We start from the raw sequence: 16,277 nt of genomic DNA, 5'->3' as shown, positions 1-16,277 counted from the left end.
CAATGCCCCCAGAAGGCAGTAGTGCTCCCAATCTCAATGCTCTCAGAAGGCAGCAGTGCTCCCAATCTCAATGCCCCCAGAAGGCAGCAGTGCTCCCAATCTCAATGCTCTCAGAAGGCAGCAGTGCTCCCAATCTCAATGCCCCCAGAAGGCAGCAGTGCTCCCAATCTCAATGCCCCCAGAAGGCAGCAGTGCTCCCAATCTCAATGCCCCCAGAAGGCAGCAGTGCTCCCAAGCCTTTGGCATTACTTCCATGTCAGAGTTTGAATCTGAGTTATCCCCGGTAGGTTCATGTTTTGATTCCTTATTCCTCATCCAGTAACTATTCTGGACAACTATAAAAGCTTTGGGAGGTAGGGTTTGGCTGAAAAGAAGTCACTGAGTTTGGATAGTTACAGCCTAGCCTTTATTTTCTGTCAATCTGTGTTCTCTGGTCTACCAGCATGAGCTCCGCCATGCCTTCCCTGCTAGAGTGGACTGAAACTGTGAGGCTAAGTGAAAACTGTCCCCTTCACCTCATTTCTGTCAGGTGTTCTATCTCACTGATACAAAGTAAATCAACACACCCGGTCCCTTAGATTTGGAGGCTGAGCTGCAAGATGCTACATTTCTCTTGTTTTAAGCCACTCAGGTTCTGTCAGATTTGTTACATCATCAACAGGAAACTAATACACTAACCCTAGTAGTTAGCTGTAAAAGGTCCTATAATATTTCTGGAAGTATAGTAACATTAAATAACAAAATATATTTGTAGCAGATCTTTTTTCCTTTAATGTTTCCATATACTGAAAGCGTGTAGCCTATCATGTTTATATAGGGTCTGTATTAGTTTGCTTTCCTAGTACTGTGATAGAAAACATCCCGGCTAAAAGCACCTTGAAGAAGGAGGAACTTATTTCATCATAAAGTTAGAGTCTATCATGGAGGGAAGACAGAGCAGCAGCTCAAGGCGGGAACTTGGAGGCAGGAACAGAAGCTTCAGCCACAGAGGAGTACTGCTTACTAGCTTGCTCCTGTCTCACTTTCAGCTTTCTTTTACCTCTCAGGATCACCTATCAGGGATGGGGCCATCTACAGTACACCAACCACACCAACTACCAATCAAGAAAACGTTACACAGATGTACCCACAGGCCAATCTGATGGAGGCATTTCTGGAACCGAGGTTCCCTCCTCCCAACTGACTCTGGATGACAAAACCAAGCAGCATATGGCCTCACTATATAGTATAAGCTGGCCTTGAACTCATGTGTAGCCTAGTCTTGTGTCATCATCCTCTTGCCCCAGGCTCCCGAGAGCTGTAATCAATAGGTATGGGCCTTGACATCTGCTAAGCTATACTTCTGGCCAATCCTAGCACAGGAACACATGTCTCTGGTAGCAAGCGTGACAGGAAGATGATAAGTGGTGGCTCAGTTTATTTTGTGGGAGGATGTAGAAAGAGAGCTCCTGTAGGAAAGAAATAGTAATCCCACAGAGCTGGTCTCTAGGGAGAAGAACAAATGTAGAGAAACCCACTTGGATTTGCTTTAAAATACAGATCATGGCTACTGGGAGGTGGTGGCACATACCTATAGTCCCAGCGTTCTGGAGACACAGGCAGGCAGACCTCTGAGTTCAAGGACAGCCTAGTCTACAGAGCTAGTTCCAGGACAGCCAGGGCCATACAGAGAAATATATGTTGTGTTTTATAAAAATATAATGAGAGAAGGACTGTGTTTGGTGGCTGTACAGTCAGGTATGGGGGAAAGGGGTGCCTCAGAGGGCCCATGCTGAGGCAGCCTGATTCAGAGCATGGGGAAGGGAGTTGAGGAAGTAGAGACAGAGAAAGACAGAGAGAGTAGATGAGTAGAGACGGGCCATGAGCATGTGGAGAGAGGGGGAGCATGAGCAAGAGGACAGATCCAAGGAGTACACATGGACAGACCCACGGCTCCAGCTGCATATGTAGCAGAGGATGGTGATGGCCTTGTTGAGCACCAGTTGGGAGGAGAAGCCTTTGATCCTGCCAAGGCTGGACCCCCAGTATAGGGGAATGTTAGGGCAGGGAGGTGGGAAGGGGTGGGTGGATGGGTGGGGGAGCACCCTCATAGAAGTAGGGAGTGGGGGGTGGGGATAGGGGGTTTATGGATGGGAAAGCAGGAAAGGGGATAACATTTGAATTGTAAATAAATTTTAAAAATGCAATAAAAAGAAAAGAAAAAAAAAAGAGCCAAAAAGCAAGAGAGAGAGGAGGGGTAAGTAGCATCCCCTTTTATAGAGAGTCAGACATGCCTAGCTGTTGCCAGGTAACTGTGGGGCGAAGTCTAAACAAAATGCCAAATATATATATATATATATATATATATATATATATATATATATATATATAGGCATTTACAAGCACCATGTATTTACATGGTACACATGCATACATATAGACAAGACATTCATACACATAAGATAAAATGTATAAATCTAATAATTTACACAGAAGCCATAGTCTCCTCAGTTATGATGATGCCAACAGATGAGGAGGTGACTCCCATGGAAAAGCAGTTCATATTCATGGTTCCCTGTACTTGGCAACCCATCTAGAGCTTCGTTCGGAAGCAACAGGGTAAATTAAGAGGCAGAAGTAGCCGGAGAATGGGGCCAAAAACACTGTGGTTTCCAGAGGCAGGGATGGGTGAGGCAGGACAAGCAGGCTTAGGAGCGGGTTGAATTCAATGACTTCAGCTGATTCTGAAGTACAAGGTTGTCTTGTTATAAGATAGTGTCAGGTCCAAATCCTGGTGGTTAGATAAAAGCCTGCACTGCTAACTTACGGAGCCAGTTTCCTTGTACCGAAGGAGCTATTTGCTTCTCACTGGCTGAAGGGACTGATGGCTATCTGTGCTGCCCATTAGCACACCAGAGCTCAGGCATGCTAACTCCAGGCTCCCTCACCGTCACGAGAACTGGTTACACATTTCAGAGTCCGTCCTGGCTCTTCTCACCTCCTGCCCTACTGCAAACTTTGCCAGCTTGTGGGTTTCCGTCTCCCCAACTTCTTATTGCTCTTTAAACCTTGCTATTGTGGCCCTGCTCTTTCTTTCGCCCTCTCTGTGTCTTCATCTCTTGCTCTTCCTCTGTCTCTCTTCTCTCATGGTCAGGTCAAGTCTGCTTATCATGTACAGTCTGCAACTTGCTCTGTCTACTCTGGACTCTTCCAGATGCCCCTGGCTGCTCTCTCCCCAATATCTAAAATAAAAACTGTCTCCTCAACCATACTTTGGAGCTGCCAAGTTGCCAGTTTATACAGATACCTAGCCTTGCAGTGGCTCTTGCAGAGGGATATTGGCTTGGAGTGAAGACTTAAGGAATGGGGTGCTCCACATTGGTTGGTTTGCTTAGGAAAGGCTCCTGGCTAGGAAGGTTGGTTGCAGTCTCTGGGAATTAGCTAAACAGGAAAAAGCAGCCCCTTCCCAATCTTGAGACTCCAGATACATCTAGAAAACAAAAGTAAAATATATAGTTAACATGCATTTGTGGTTGACCATCCTAGACACGTCGGGTGGCCAACAGAGGTCATTCAGTGGGCTCACAAATAAAGACTGAAGAGACTGCCACAGGGTTTGTGATATGCTTGACCCAGAGAGTGGCACTATTAGGAGTTGTAGCCTTGTTGGAGAAAGTGTATCACTGTGGGTGGGAGTTTTTATTTTTTAAGACTTATTTATTTATGAGTACATTGTATCTGTCTTCAGACACACCAGAAGAGGGTGCCAAATCCCATTATGGATGGTTGTGAGCCACCATGTGGTTGCTGGGAATTGAACTCAGGACCTCTGAAAGAGCAGTCAGTGCTCCTAACCACTGAACCATCTCTCCAACCCCAGGTGTGGGCTTTAAGACCCTCATCCTAGCTGCCTAAAAGCCCGTCTTCTTCTAGCAGCCTTCAGATGATGATGTGGAACTCTCAGCTCCTCCTGCACCATGCCTGACTGGATGCTGTCATGTTCCCACCTTGATGATGATGGACGGGATCTCTGAACCTGTAAGCCAAACTGATTAAATGTTGTTCTGATAAGAGTTGCTTTGGTCATGGTGTCTGTTCACAGAAGTAAAACCCTAACTAAGACAGGGTCTTAAAGGTTATTACTGTTAGGAGGAATAGTGTGGGGAAGATACTAGGTAATTCTACTGGCAGATAGGGTAAGAATGTCTCAGAAAGAGGACATCAGCTCAGGTAAAGATGCTTGCTGCCAAGCCTGACTACCTGAACTTGATCTCCAGGACCCACTCATAGTAGAAAGGGAGAACTGACTCTTATACACTGTCTTTTAACCTCCACATGCCACATGCAAACTGTGGCAGTATGAGTGTCCCCTCTCCGATAAATTATTCCAGTAGAGAATTTCTCAGGGAGGTTCAATTGGTCTGAGAGGGTTAGTTCACTTGTGGCATAGGAAGTCCATGTGGTTGTTATCCCCAAACTCTCTCCCTTAGCCACTTTCCACTAGAGTTTAGCTGGTTAGACACTTGCTTACCACCTCCTTACAGATAAAGGCCAGGGTTTTAGATCACTGGGCAAAAAGGGTACATGTGTTGTGGAGTTTCTGTTTAGACCGCTGCCGCTGCCCCATGGAAAACTACAAACCATGAGGCAAGTGGTGATTCCAGCAGTGATCTCTGCTTAGGAGAGTGGAGGAACAGGGAGTTCAAATTCAAGGTCAGCTTTGTTTAGCAAGAAACTGTCTCAAGAATACAAAACCCAGCCAGAAACTAAACAAAAGACTCCCACAGAGAACACCTACCTCTTCCTTGTTTCCTGTTTCTTGTGTTAACTGTGGGAAGCAAAGCAGGGTGAAGGAATCTGGACTCCGGTGGCATCCTTGAATTATACAACCAGTTCTGGTTGGCCTATTCTGTACTTGAATACAATACTTGAATAAATGGCCTTGGAGTTTAAGCCACTGTGGGCTGGATTGGCTACTTATCACTGAGGATTTCCTTTCAGACGTCAAGGGCCTGCGCTAAGGAGTAAGAGAAATGGTTTTGTCTATGTGCAATGAATTGGCCTCTTCCCCATTTTGCCCAAGTGAATGGAGATTTATCAATGTATCAGTTGGAGCTCTGTCAAGAAACCAATAGCCCAAGAAGGGATAAATAAATAGAATAGAAGGGAGTTAGGAACACTGCTGGACTCCTAGGGAAAAAAGAGAGAGGGTGGGAGGGAGAGCAGAGAGGAAAAGAGGAAGAGGAGGAGTAAGGAAGGAATTGATCCACATGGAAGGAAATAATGAAGGCTGTTTAAGCACCTTGAGACTAAATATAAAGGGTTAAGGAGTCCTGCATTTGGACCTCGGCTTAAGGGACAAGCAGAAGGAGTGGCTTGTATAACCCTGGAGAGAAAAGCCTTAGGTATGGACCTATGGCCTTAGGCACTTGCTAAACCACTCTCTGACACACACAACCCCCCGCCCCCACACACACTCTCCAGGAAGATGCACTTAGGAAGTTCCTGTGTGCCTCCCGTGCTAAAACCTGTCCAGAGATGCCCACTGAGTGGATTAGCACAGAGCAGGAAATGGAGGCCAGTGGAGCACAGGAAAGGGAATCACCAGAATTTTATCCTAAGGTGAGAAAGAGAGAGAGAGAGAGAGAGAGAGAGAGAGAGAGAGAGAGAGAGAGAGAGACCGACCTATACTTCTTTCACTCACTGTAGCATCCAAAGTCCTGAACTGTCAAAGACAACACTTGCCTCTCAGGAAATTAAAACATCCTACTCCAAATGCTGTTTGAACCAGGGATGCTGTGGGCTGCAGGAGGGGTTGTTTTAGGCCTTCAGTTAAATGTCCGTGGCCTTTGCTAGCTCTGTGTGTCCCTTCTACCGGCACCAGCTCACTTGACTCTTCTCTGAAGTCTATTACTGGGCACATATCCTACCTTATTACTATCACATTTGGAAGAAGATAAAGGAGGAAGAGGAGGAGGAGGAAGAGGAAGAGGAGGAGGAGGAAGAGGAGGAGGAGAAGCATCGGCAGCAATTACATGGTGATATAGGTATTTAATAGTAATGAAACACAGTAAGAACTAGAACGTGGGGTTTCCTATTTGTGATCCTGTTTCCCTGAGAGAGTGTCCTATTAAATGTACCTATTAAATCAAAGACTCACGAGATTGAGCTGTTTATCAGCTGTAATATTGCATTGTAGGAAATCAAGAAAGATTTAGAAACTGCAGAGAAATTACCCTTCTGGGTAGTAGAGTAGATTAATACTATCCTATAAACTTAGGGGTACATTTTTATTTTCTACCTTAAAATTAAAAAGACAAGATGTATACCCAGATAAAACTCTAATTATAGAACAGGGAATACGGACACGCCAGTTTGCTGGTAACCATTCCTCTACCCAGAAGCAACTGTTGCAAGAGATTCTCTTGTGCCTTCCCAGAGACTGCCAGGTTTGCACGGTCATATTCAGACTCCAAGAACACTGACTTAGGGTTCCTAGGGCAGTGGATGTTGTCAGGGTTCTTTCAGTCATCCTCTTCCTGATGCTCTGAGCTCTGGTCGCTAATGAATCCCAGTTGCCCCTCTTCTCCAGAAGATATCCTTCAGAAGAGTGTGGGCTGCCTTGCTATGCTGGTTCTGTACCACATCTTCAAGTTACCCATTCTTTTTTTCCCCTTTCCTTTTATTGGATATTTTCTTACTTACATTTCAAATGTTATTCCCTTTCCCAGTTTTCCCTCCAGAAATCCCCATCCTTTTCTCCCTTCCCCTGCTTCTATGAGGGTTCTTCCCTACCCACCCACTCCCTCCCTCCCTGGCATCCAGCCTTTGGGGCTAATATCCACTTTTCAGTGAGTTTATACCATGTGTGTTTTTTTGTGACTGGGTTACCTTACTTGGGATGATATTCTCTAGTTCTAACCATTTGCCTAAGAATTTCATGAAGTCATTGTTTTAAATAGCTGAGTAGTACTCCATTGTGTAAATATACTACATTTTCTGTATCCATTCCTCTGTTGAAGGGCATCTGGGTTCTTTCCAGCTTCTGGCTATTATAAATAAGGCTGCTATGAACATAGTGGAGCATGTGTCCTTCTTATATGTTAGAGCATCTTTTGGGTATTCATTTGGAATATAAAATAACTCAGGATAGTGAAAACTATTCTCAACAATAAATAAAAGAATTTCTGGGGGAATCACATCCCTGACCTCAAGCTGTATTACAGAGCAATAATGATAAAAATGTATGGTATTGGTAGATTGATGGAATAGAATTGGAGACCCAGAAATGAACCCACACACCTATGGTCACTTGATCTTTGACAAAGGAGCTAGAACCATCCAGTGGAAAAAAGATAGCATTTTCAACAAATGGTGCTGGTTCCACTGGCAGTCAGCATGTAGAAGAATCCAAATCGATCCATTCTTATCGCCCTGTACAAAGCTTAAATCCAAGTGGATCAAGGACCTCCACATCAAACCAGATACACTCAAACTAATAGAAGAGAAAGTGGGGAAGAGCCTCGAACACATGGGCACAGGGGAAATTTTCCTGAACAGAACACCAATGGCTTATGCTCTAAGATCAACAATCAACAAATGGGACTTCAAAAATTTCAAAGCTTCTGTAAGGCAAAGGACACTGTCATTAGGACAAAATGGCAACCAGCAGATTTGGAAAAGATCTTTACCAATCCTGCATCCAACAGAGGGCTAATATCCAATATATACAAAGAACTCAAGAAGTTAGACTTCAGAGAATCCAATAACCCTATTAAAAATGGGGTACAGATCTAAACAAAGAATTCTCAATTGAGGAATATTGATATCTAATGGCTGAGAAGTACCTAAAGAAATGTTCAACATCCTTAGTCATCAGGGAAATGCAAATCAAAACAATTCTGAGATTCCACCTCACACCATTCAGAATGGCTAAGAGCAAAAACTCAGGTGACAGCAAATGCTGGCGAGGATGTGGAGAAAGAGGAACACTCCTCCACTGCTGGTAGGATTGCAGACTGGTACAACCACTCTGGAAATCAGTCTTGAGGTTCCTCAGAAAACTGAACACAGTGCTACCTGAGGACCCAGCCATAGCTGTTCTTGATAAGTGACCAGTAGAAGAATGTAACACAGGGGTATCTACTCCTTTGCCTCAAGGCTGAGCAAGCATTTGGAGTGATCCTGCTTCAGGGTTCCCATTGGTTCTAGCTGAAGCTTGTCTCCAGCTGAGACTACATGGTTGCTTTTCTCTTTCATCTCCTTAGTAGTCTTGTTTCTTTCACCCCACCTTCTTCTCTTGAGAGCAAGAGTCTTGTAAGCAGATCTATGCCTCAGCCCCCATTTCTAGGAAGCCACCAGCAGGAGGTGTCCTAGGAAGCCAACTAGAGATGGAATTCTCAAGAGGAGAGGATGGGAAATGAGGACAAGTCCCGTTGCTAGGCAACCGATCCCATTGGCTACTTCCTGGGGTATCAACAGTACCCCAGTTGAGCTAGCGCAACAGCTGACTTTGCTGAAGAAGGGAAGGATGCGGGAGAAGGGCTTTAGCTGCACAGTCTTTGGTGATTGCTAGGTTTGAAGAAAATACTGCGAGGACTTGCAGAGGGATGGCTAATGTTAAGCAAGCGACACGTTGGAACTGGAAGACTTGTTCAGCAGATTTTTAAAAGACGCTCGACACTTGCACCCTAACTGAAGACTAGGCGTAGCCCCAGAAATTTAAGAGCTGGCAAGATTGTCATCTTGGACATATTTCCAATGCCGAAGTTGGGGTACTGACATGGGAACAACAGAACCTTGGAGTGAGGTTTTCTTGAGAACTTTGAACCCTCAGATTCAAGCAGGCCTCTTTGACTTTGTTGGAAGATACAGGGTCTACTTGCTTGGGTCTGTGTGGCAAGTCTCATCTTGACTTGACAATCAAGGAGGGAACCACCCACGGTCAGAGCTCTGGGAGCCAAATCCAATATACTGCTGGGATGATTCTTAAAATTTGGGAAAGCAGATGACTGCATTAAAAGAGAGATCTCATGTGGCAATGGCAATGAAAAAAATTTAGAGAAGTTTCAGATGATTGACCAACCGACTAGAAACTTTTCTGGCTTCCTTTGTCCCTCAGCAAGGGCCTGGATGACATCGCTTATCACCCCAAGCCTCCGGGCTCTGCCAGAGAGTAACAGCATCATTGAGTAACAGCTCAGAGGTGTTTGTCTTCTAAAAGCAGAACAGGGCTAATGGGACTGTTGTTACATTAGTAGCATTGGGGACTGCAAGATGCCAGAAGAGCTGAGACAGTTCTGAGAAGCAGTGACAATCTAATTACCATAATGGGTAGCAAGATTGAAGTGACAGCCAGGGATCTCAACCTGACCTTAAGATGGCTGATGGAACATAGCAGGGGGTCTGTGGGCAGACAATAGGGGTTCTGTACAATATATAGTCTCAGCAGGTGAGCAGTAAGTAAAAGAGTGGGGTCCGACATCACCCCAATGGGAAATTCTAATCTGCTGCCCAGTTTCAAGACCTGAGCCTATTACTCTTAGACTGCAAGGACTGAAGGAGAGGCTTCTGAATATGAGAACCCATGTTTCTTCAGTGGGTCCTCATAGTCATATAAATGCATATACATATACACAAAAATACATATACATAAAAAATATACTTTTTTCAAAATGAAGTTTCTTCATGTAGCCCTGGCTGTCCTGGAATTTTCTCTATAGATCAGGCTAGCTTTGAACTCACAGATCTGTCTGCTTCTGCCTCTCCAGTGCTGGGATTAAAGACATGAGCCACCACCAGCCAGCTTTTTGTTGTTGTTGATGTTGTTCTTAAATAACCACAGACCCAGGAAAGAAACATGCTCTGATTGTTTTTGTTTTTGTTTTTAGAGAAATGTTGGTTAAAGGATCTAAATTGATGGGGTTATCCTGGAGTCCCAAGTATCCATCTTCCTTTATTACTTTCCTTTAATCCGTTAGAACAAAAGAGGAATCTCCAGTAGAGAAAAGGCTACATATAGACTCCTCACATTCTCAGAGAACGCACAGCAGTGCATACTTGAGAGGTTCTGGAGGATCGCCATGCTCAGTTCAAAGCAATGACATGCCTTAAAAAAACAAAACAAAACAAAACAAAAAAAAAACCCTAAGATTTTCCAGAACTCTTGAGTTTAGAGACAAAAATGAGGTCCATTCAACCTCATAGGGATAACTGCATTTTTGTACTGGTGTTTCTCCTGTGTTGTATTTTTTGTTTTCTAATAAAATTGTGGCACATCTCAAATACTTAAACATTGAATAAAAGTCAAGGAGATGTAATGCTGATTCTCTCCGGGAAGGTACCTGGCATTTCGTTTTTAAAATTTAGAGTCTTGCTGAGGCAGTCCTCCGGTTCTGTTAGGGGACTGCTGGGGTTAAGGGCTTGTGCCATCACACAAGGCTACCCTGTACTTAAAAAATTCATTTCTCTGTTTCATGTTAAATAAGCAGATTAAATGTATAAACACACATGAAGAGCTGTTGAAAGGCTCTGTAGGCTATGAGTGGACGTTTATTATTTTTAAAGATTTCTCTTATTTGTTAAATCAGCAAGAAGGTATTGTGCAGGGGAACTGCAAAGAGGTTATATTAATCGGTCTCTAGCGTCCAGGGGCTTAGTCTGGTAGGTTAGGGGTTAGATCCTGTAGAAAGGAACAAAGACCTTTCAAGAAAAGTGTCCGAAAAAAAACAAAAAACAAAACAAGAAAAACCCAACCTCAACAACAAACAAACAACAACCAAACCAAAAAACAAAACAAAACAAAAAACCAACAACAACCAATCCGACTGGGCCATGCAGGAGAGGAAAAGTTGAGAGTTGAGCAAACACTGTTGAATTAGCCAACAGCTGTGCACCACGGAATGTGGATTTGCTCTTTCACTTGGGGCAAGAAAATAAGGCTTGTAAATTAAGTGTCTCTGATATGTTTTTCATCATGCAACCCCGGGTTGAACGAAGGTGAGTTTAGTTTTACACCATCAGGACCAGGATTCTAGAGCTGGCCGCGTAATTTGCTCTTTACTTGGAGCAAGAAAGTAAGAGTTGTAAATGACTGCCTGTGATTTGATTTCCATGAGGCAACCTCAGGCATTGACCGTGCCTTGAGTTTTGCGCCATCAGAAACTCAGGCTCTAGAATTGGCTGGATGCTAATTTGCTCTTTGATTCCGGGCATAAACGTTAGGCTTGCAAATGAGTGCTCTAGATTTGCCATCCTCTACGCACCTATTAGGTTCCCCGAAGACCACCGATGAGTTCTGATTTTTGGTTTCTTGCTCCTCTACCCTACCAGCTTTGGCAGGAATCTGCAGTGAAGTAGGCTGATCTGGGGCGCGGCTCCTTTAAAGGAGCCTAGACGACGCCCGGGGTCTCTCGGAGTTGCGGAGCAGGGGCGGAGCGCCCCGCTCAAGGGCTTCCCACGCAGCCGGAGACGCCTTGCGTCACAGCGCCAGTAGCCAATCAGTGTGGAGTCTGGAGGGACGCATTACTAAGGCGACGGGCTCGACGCCTCCCCGCTTCGGGATGAATTAGCGGCGGGTTCTGCTCGCAGGTTGTGACCCCCGTGAGTCGCAGTTTCGCCCCAGTGTCCCCGCGACGTCGCGCGTTCCCCCCGGCGTGTCCCAGGTGCGCGGCCCGCGGCGTCAGGTGTGGGCTTCGGCGCGGAGAACATGGCGGCGGCCAAGGGATTTTTCCCGAGTGGGCGGATGGGGAGCTGCGGCTCGACCGCTTTTCCCGAGAGCAGGCCTCCTCGGGTGGGCCCTGGGGGACAGTCACTCGCGGGAATTGGGTGGAGGGCTAGGGCGAGCGACTCTAGGGAGGCGGAGGCCTCCGGAGCCCAGCAGGCTGCGGAGGCGAGGAGCGTCGGGTGTCCGGTCTGTGCTCACTGACAACCACCTTCCTGTCCACACCACACCTCGGCGAAATGCGGGAGCTGCCGAGTCCCTAAACACCGCCTAAGGTGTACCAGGGGCCAGATTCAGGTGCACGAGCCTTCCCAGGGGTAGCCACGTGGAAAGCCCAAAAGAGAGTTTTTCAGGGTTCAAGCTGTTTGTTTCTTGCGGGCGACAGAGGTGTGCCCTAGGTCTAGGTGGCAGTGCCAGATGGAAAGATTGTCCACATTGAAGGCTGACTTCGAGTTCGATTTTCCTTTTAATCGGTGTTCGCTCTCGCTAAGGGCTGGCCTCCCAATTCACGGTCCTTGCCTCTGCACTCATATTGGTGCGATAACAGGCGTGCTTCACCACGCCCACCTGGCAGGTTTGGTCTTTCAGGTTGTATCTTAACATCTAAGATTATGTTTGACCAGAAGCAGTAAAGACAAGACTAAGGTGTTTCTTTGTGGTTGTGGAGCTGTTTTGTTTCCTGGATCTTGCCTGAAGGCTTAGTCGCCTCTGATTGGATCTGAGTTTTGCATTCAATTAAGTCCAGGAAAAGCATTGAAAAAGAAATAGGTGAAGGCATTACCAAGAAACAATGCTTCCCATTCAAATCCATCACGTATTTCTGCAAAGAAACAACCTGGCATAAAAAGTTAAAAAAAATTGGACTACTTTTAAAAATACTATTTTGTTGAAAGACTTTGCAAAATTCGTGTGTTTTAAAAATACTTTCGTTTGTGTACGTGAGACTGGACGAGTTTATATTCACCATGCGACATGGTGCAGGAGCTGGAGTTTCAGATGTTTTTTGAGTTTCCTAAGGTGGGTGTTGGGAACTCAACCCTGCTCTTAACCACTGAGCTCTATCACTGCAGCCCTTAGATTTGTGTGGTTTTGAATTAATAAAGGAATTGAAAAAAATCACAGAGCACTCACTTAGCTTTAGTCCTAAAAGCTTCTGCAGGGTGCTCAATGTATCTGCACTGTGATTTCCATGTGGCTTTAAGTTGAACAAATGTTTTGGATTCCTCTTTCCACAGGTCTCAAGGTTGGCTCCTGCAGATGTTAGGAGGGACTTTTCCAAACGGAATCTGGGGAAATAGGGTCAGTTTGGCCTAGGGTTGGGGTTGTATGTAGTAGTAACTAGGTTGCTTCTTAAAAAATGTGGTAATTATGTAACGTCTATGAGGCACTTGGTCTTTGAATAGAGATGACATTGAGGTTTTCTAAGCGGGGGTGGGGGGAGGAGACAGTTCCTATAAAAGACTTATAGTGTGGTAAGAATTGACATTGATTAGTTTGTACTACTCTGCTTGTTGGTATGTCAGGGGACTTATAAGTAAGGGTCAACTCAGTCACCCAACACCAGTGTAAAGTGAGCACTTTAACAGATGAGGAAACTAGAGCACATTGACATTTAAGTCATTTGTCCTTAACCGCACGGCTAGCATCATGAGTCCAGTCTGTGGCTCCTGCCCCCTTTCTCTGTCTTGTACTGCGGATGGAATGCAGGGGCTTGCACATCTAAACAAGCACTCTTATCACTGAACTGTCCCCAGCCCCATTTTTATTTTTAGAGACAGGCTGGGTGTGATGGCTATCCCAGTTGTCAACTCGACTATAACTGGAATGAACTACAGTCCAGAAACAGAAATGGAGGGCACACCTGTGATCCAGACTGGAAGACACAGGCTGCTGCTGCTTCTTTTTTTTTTTTTTTTTGGTTCCAAATCATGAGGCTTAGTGGCTCTGAAAAGCTTTGGTCTAGGCAAGGCGAAACACACCTTTAATCCCTGGAGAAGGAAACATACCTCTTGAGTTCAAGGCCAGCCTGACAGCAAGTTCCAAGAAAAGCTTAGGCCAGGCACACCTTTAATCTGGGTCACACCTTCTGCCGGAGGCCTATATAAGGACAATGCGTGAAGGCAGAGGTGGTGGTTCTTTGCCTGCTTGCATTTACTGCCAGCATATCTGTTGGAACCTAGCCTCGTGGGACTGAGAAACCACTAGATTCTTGGGCTTCCCATTTGCATCTGGCCATTGTTGAGTAAGTCATTTCAATAAATTACCTCTATAAGTTCTGAGACTCTAGAGAACAAGGGTTAGTCTTGAACTCTTTAGCTCAGGAAGGTCTTGAACTTGTGATGTTCTTCTTGCCTCAGCCCTCTAAATAGTTGCGTTTACAGTCCTACAGTCCTGCACCCCAAAGCCTGGCCCCCTGTGTTCTTCTGTACCTTCACTATATGTGTACGGGAATATCGTGTGCTAAGGGGAGTGTGTGAGCTGAGTGTAGTCGTCTAAACAGCTACTTTCACTCTTTGCTATCTGTGGTAGTTACTTTGGTGATTTTGGTTAAGTAGTGTGTTCATTCTACTTTTTCTCTAAGACAGCAATCTAATCTGTAGTGCCGTTAGTCTGAAACTTAATCTGTAATCCATGCTAGCTTCGAACTCTAGGCAATCCTAGACACTCGGTCTCCTCAGCCTCCTGAGGGAGAGGACTATTAAGAAAGTGCTGTCCTGTGCAGTCTTTTTTTTTTTTTTTTTTCCAGAGCTGGGGACCGAACCCAGGGCCTTGCGCTTGCTAGGCAAGTGCTCTACCGCTGAGCTAAATCCCCAACCCCATCCTGTGCAGTCTTGATGTCCAGTATTCTTAAGAACTGTTTTAAAATAGAGTTTTTATACTTATCAGGAAACAAAAGTCAATTTTAGTTTTTATTAAATTCTTTTGTGTATGGTGTGTGGATATGTTGGGGTTCAGGAATCATCACACAAACCACTCAGACTCAAGTCTCAGTTAAGCAAGAATAGTGTACTGAGCATACACCCCAAGACTGATCAGGGTCACAGCCTAGACCGAGAGAACATTTTTCAGGGCCAGTTTATAAGGGAAAAAAGCACAAAGATCCTGTACACAGGTGCAGGAAGTGCAGCCCTGTTATCAGCTCAGACTCCAGCTATTTTGGCGAGCTCCATAGAGCAGGTCTAACTGATCTATACTCTTATGGTTGTGGAATTTCTTAAGAGTAACAAATCTCAGAACATGATAGGTCATGTGGTGGGCATGACCGTGTTCTGAGTCAAGCTCTTTTTCTGCATCAATGACTGGCAGGCACGGGATGAAATGGGTACAGCTATACTAGGGGACAGGCTTCAACACGTGTGTATGTTTGGGGAGGGCATACACATGGAAAGGCTTTATCTTTTGAGAAAGGCTCTCACTGAGTCTGATGATCACTGACTAGACTGGGATTTATTGATTGATTGATTGATTGATTGATTGCTTTCATGCCCCTGGTGCTTTCTCTGCCTCTCTGAGCATCCTTTAATTTCTGCCTCCTGGTGCTTGGATTGCATACATACATGTTGCAGTATATTTGATTACATTGTGAACCCAGAGATTGTGGACTGTGAACCGGTTTCTAGTGTGGTATCTTTAGCCTTTGATCCCAGAACTTTCTGTTTGCTGTGAACAAGTACTTGTGGTGGAGGTCAATCTTAGCACACACCTTTAATCCAAGAGATAAATAAAGGTCAAGAGGCAGAGCAAGTAAGCAGCAGACAGGGAGTGAACGTAACTCAACAGAAAGGAGCGTCTTTGAGTTGAAGGGTATTTAAGACATGTGGAGAAGGGGAAAAAGCCTCCTTTTTCTTTCCTTCCAGGAGGTTAGTGGAGTAGGAAGGTCAGTTGGGTGCTTTCTCTGCCTCTCTGAGCAAGCAGGCTTTTACCACAGCGTCTGGCTCCTAAGTCTTCAGTTGATAGTTTAGGATTTTGTTTTAAAAGCAACACATGCACATGCTGCCAAACCTTGGGTGCTAGGGATCTGAATTCAGGCCCTCAGGCTTGTGTGGCAAGGATTTCACCCACTGAGCCATCTTTCCAACCCTGATTAAAATCTTTGAGAGAATAATTTGGATGAATTAAAACAAACCGGTTTTAGTACAGTTGATTGTTAAGATAGACTAATAATTTTCTCAGTGTTTGTAGAAAAAAATGGCATAAATAGAAGTGGCTGTGACATTCATTATTTTTATCAGTTTTTTTTGCCTCCTTGGAATGTAGAATTATTACCTAATCTGATCTTTGGAGTTCAAGGAGAGGCCCAAGTCCAACCTGAAGACTAGGTGTATGAATAGATTATTAACTTACAGTGTGCTAAGCACTCAGATGTAATGGTGGTGGGAGCAGAGAGCTGTGGGAACATGTGCTGGGCTGGGCCTAGCCGAGTGAGGAAGGGAGCTAAATAGAGCATGAGATGGCCTGCCTGTGAACGTGCATCGTAGGACACAGTCAAGGCAGGACACATGAGAACATGCATATTCTTTCAGGGGAGGAACCAGGCTGTTCTCAGCTAACACTCTTCTTATGCTGTGGGCAGTAA

At 45.0% G+C, this 16,277-nt stretch overlaps 2 protein-coding genes across 22 annotated transcripts in view; one reads left to right on the top strand and one right to left on the bottom strand.

Moving 5' to 3' along the window:
• The window catches only part of LOC100912066 (uncharacterized), a 41,558-nt gene extending 30,147 nt beyond the window's left edge, over positions 1-11,411 (bottom strand). For all 7 annotated transcript variants that reach the window (XR_015622838.1, XR_015622835.1, XR_015622839.1 and 4 more), the window contains exon 1: positions 11,244-11,411. The gene's annotated coding sequence lies outside the window, so the exon portion shown is untranslated. The remainder of the gene's footprint in view (positions 1-11,243) is intronic.
• Positions 11,412-11,504: 93 nt separating this feature from the next.
• The window catches only part of Lclat1 (lysocardiolipin acyltransferase 1), a 144,274-nt gene continuing 139,501 nt past the window's right edge, over positions 11,505-16,277 (top strand). For 4 of the 15 annotated variants that reach the window (NM_001431934.1, NM_001431929.1, NM_001431931.1 and 1 more), the window contains exon 1: positions 11,505-11,642. The gene's annotated coding sequence lies outside the window, so the exon portion shown is untranslated. Of the gene's footprint in view, positions 11,664-12,936; positions 13,001-16,277 lie in introns of all 15 variants that reach the window. The other 11 variants (XM_087553676.1, XM_087553681.1, XM_087553677.1 and 8 more) reach the window with 7 other exon arrangements.

This window comes from Rattus norvegicus, chromosome 6, assembly GCF_021556685.1.
Source record: "Rattus norvegicus strain SHRSP/BbbUtx chromosome 6, alternate assembly SHRSP_T2T, whole genome shotgun sequence".
In the NCBI taxonomy this organism is placed as follows: Eukaryota; Metazoa; Chordata; class Mammalia; order Rodentia; family Muridae; genus Rattus; species Rattus norvegicus.
The sequence above is the reverse complement of the archived record's forward strand: the minus strand, read 5'-3'. Positions and strand labels throughout refer to the sequence as shown.